Raw genomic sequence first — 4,209 nt, forward strand, 5'->3', positions numbered from 1 at the left:
CGCCCAATTGTAAATCTTTATATTAACATTAACAAACTTTCATTTAGTTAAACAAATATAAAGCCCATTAATAGCCCATAGTCTAATTTCCACAAGTGTCGTTCTTTTGTCCAAACCCCAATTATGGTACAAAGCCCAATTACCCAATTTTAGTAATTAGCCCAACATCATGATTACTTCGGTTCAAATAAGCATAATAATAACTTAAGTACGAGACATTAATTTAAAAAGGAGAACATAGCTTACATTGATTATTTATCGCGTAGTGTTACACGGACAGAGCTACGATTTTAAAACCCGTAAAATAACCTTTACATAACCCGAACTAATCTAATATAACACTAATCTATATTATATATATATATATATATATATATATATATATATATATATATATATATATATATATATATATATATATATTATATATATTTATTTATATTATACTACGGAGTATTATTATTATTATGTTGGTGTGTGTAAAAACGAACGAAAACTGGCAAATTTATAGACCAGGCCTGATTCTGATCCTCATGCGACTCGCATGGGAAATAGCCTTCTGGCCATGCGAGTCGCATGGCCACCCTGGACAGCTCACATTGATTTGTCTCATAGCTTGCCGACATAATATTAAATATAAATAAAATATAAATAATTTTAATAATTATTTATATATTATATTATATTTATATGCATAGTAGACTAGATATTTTTGGTCCGTTGTGTCGCGCGTTTCTTCTTGGCTCGGGTCCCGGTTCCGGATTTTCGGACGTCTTCGCGTATTATTTTATATCGTGTACTTTGCGTTCCGCAACTTGTACTCTTGTCATTTTTAGACGTTCTTCATCAATAATTTGAACCACTTTAATTGTATCTTATACATTTGAGCATTTTGGACCTTTCCGTCTTCAATTCTTCGTTTTCGCCTTTTGTCTTCGCACTTATTAAATATAAACGAATATTACTTGAATATGGAACAATTACAACTAAAATCCTGTCTTTCTTGGGGGATAATGCTATGAAATATATGTTCCTTTTTAGCCTTATCAGTTACCTGATACCTTCACATCAGTATTGGATACTTTCTTATCCATGATAACCTGATCCATTAGCTCGTTTGCCATGGTTATAGCTTCATGAATTGTCTTAGGTTTCGATACTGTAACATTTGCCTTGACCTTTTTGGGCAAACCATCTTTGTACATTTCAATCTTCCGTTCTTCGGTTGGAACCAATTCAGGACATAGCAAAACTAATTCCATGAATCACTGATTGTAGTTGGTGATTTCAGTACCAACAACCTTCAGGCTTCGTAATTCATCTTCCAACTTCCTAACCTCGTTCCTTGGACAATACTCGTTGATTAACATTGTTTTGAATTCTTCCCAAGGAGTATCATAAGCTACATCTCCTCCTACAGCCTTCACATAATTTTTCCACCACGTGAGTGCACTATCTTGTAAAGTGCACGATGCATACTTGGTCATGTCCTTTTCAACACAACCACTTATTTTAAACACAGTCTCCATCTTTTCTATCCACCGGGTTAAACCGATCGGTCCTTCTGTTCCACTGAATGATGAGGGCTTGCAAGCTTGAAAAGTTTTGTAAGTGCACCCCACACGAGGATTTGGGTTAACTGCAGCACCTCTTGCAGCCTCGACCCATAACATTCTGTCGTTCACTCGCTGATTGATGAGTTCCTGGATTTCTTGTTCCGTCATTCGGTTCAATCGCGCCATATTCTTCTATAAGAATGAAAAGAAAATAATTATTCACATGGAATATTATAGATGTAGTGTATATTTACAGTACATTATAGCTTATTAATAATATGAACCAGGTATTATTATAAAAGCCTTTTCTTCTTATTAGCGTTTTATAATTATATCTAGGGTAGTACCTACCCGTTAATGTCCATACTTAATAGCTTAGTACAGAATCAATTACTACCATCTAAATAATACTTAACCATGGAAAATTATTGCATTTCACACTTCACTATTTTACATATGCTTATCTTACATCGAACATTAAGCAAACCACACTAATAATATTATACAAAACATTATATGATCCCATGGTTTAATACGGCAGCGCATCGTTTGGTCTATTTTCTAAGACGTTTAGGTTCAATGAATCGCCTAACGCTTATCCTAGCTGTCTGCCTATATTTTGGCTGTGGGACTGAAGAACTGGATGCCGGAATAGAACGAATTGGAATAGCGGGAATAGGGGTGGTAGTGTCTAGTGGAGTTGGTGCCACATCATCCTTACTAAACTCGGGATTTGAATTTTCTAATTCGTTAGCCTTTCGTTTCTTTCCTAGTTCGAACTTGTCTTTTGTAATTTCCTGTATTTCTTCCTCGGGTTCACTTTCCTCCTCGGGTTCACTTTCCTCCTCGGGTTCACTTTCCTCCTCGGGTTCACTTTCCGGGTTCTCTATAGTCGGTTCATCTGGAATTTGTGAGTCTTCCCCAAAGATATTATTTTCGTCATCGGATAGGTTAATGACTGGAACACCATCTGAAGATTCTAGTTCGGAGTCGCTGAATGTGATAACAAGTTTTGAGCCCGACATCTATCACACAACAACTAACCCATTAGTACTTGATAATGCCAAAAATGAACACATATTTTATAGCATTATTCCCCAAGAAAGACAAGATTTTAGTTGGTATTATTCGATTTACAAGCAATATTCGTTTAAATATTAAAAAGTGAAGACAAAAGGCAGATTCGACAAAGTGAAGACAAAAGGCAGATTCGACAAATTGAAGACAAAAAGGTCCAAAGAGCTAAAAAGTACAAGATACAACTAAAAAGGTTCAAAATATTGATGAGGAACGTCTCAAAATGACAAGAGTACAAGTTACAAGACGCAAAGTACGCGATTTAAAATAATACGCGAAGACGTCCGAAAATCCGGAACCGGAACCTGAGCCTAGAAGAAACGCCCGACGTAACGGACCAAAAATATCTACTCAACTATGCATATAAATATAATATAATATATAAATAATTATTAAAATTATTTATATATTTATATTATTTATTTATTATGTCGGCAAGCTAGAAAAAAAATGATCCTGAGCTGGAAATCACGGCCATGCGAGTCGCATGGCCTAATGCCCAAACTCATGCGACTCGCATGAGTACCTTTTCCAGGCCACCTTCTATTTAAAGCGACTTCGTGATCCGTTTTTACTTACACCATAAAATCTATTTCTCTCTTCTCTCATATATACGATATATATATATATATATAATTTATATTTTAATTTTAATTATAATTATAATTCTAATAATAAGGGTATGTTAGCGAATGCTGTAAGGGTGTAAGTCGAAATTCTGTCCGTGTAACGCTACGCTATTTTTTAATCATTGTAAGTTATGTTCAACCTTTTTATATTAATGTCTCGTAGCTAAGTTATTATTATGCTTATTTAAAACGAAGTAATCATGATGTTGGACTAATTACTTAAATTGGGTAATTGGGCTTTGTACCATAATTGGGGTTTGGATAAAAGAACGACACTTGTGGAAATTAGACTATGGGCTATTAATGGGCTTTATATTTGTTTAACTAAATGATAGTTTGTTAATGTTAATATAAAGATTTACAATTGGGCGTCCTTATAAATTACCATATACACTCGATCGGACACGATGGGCGGGGTATTTATATGTACGAATAATCGTTCATTTAACCGGACACGGGAATGGATTAATAGCCACTAGAATAATTAAAACAGGGGTGAAATTACATTCAAGGGTAATTGGTGTAATTGTAAACAAAGTAGTAAAACCTTGGTTTACACGCAGTCGATAACCTGGTGTATTCATTAAACAAAGTATTAAAACCTTGTTACAATTCGAATCCCCAATTAGTTGTAATATTTAACTTCGGGTATAATAATAATTTGACGAGGACACTCGCACTTTATATTTATGACTGATGGACTGTTATGGACAAAAACCAGACGGACATATTAAATAATCCAGGACAAAGGACAATTAACCCATGGGCATAAAACTAAAATCAACACGTCAAACATCATGATTACGGAAGTTTAAATAAGAATAATTCTTTTATTTCATATTTAATTTCCTTTATTTTATATTTAATTGCACTTCTAATTATCGCATTTTTATTGTTAATTTATTTTATCGCACTTTTAATTATCGTACTTTTTAATTATCGCAATT

This window comes from Rutidosis leptorrhynchoides, chromosome 3 (assembly GCF_046630445.1).
Source record: "Rutidosis leptorrhynchoides isolate AG116_Rl617_1_P2 chromosome 3, CSIRO_AGI_Rlap_v1, whole genome shotgun sequence".
NCBI classification, from domain to species: Eukaryota; Viridiplantae; Streptophyta; class Magnoliopsida; order Asterales; family Asteraceae; genus Rutidosis; species Rutidosis leptorrhynchoides.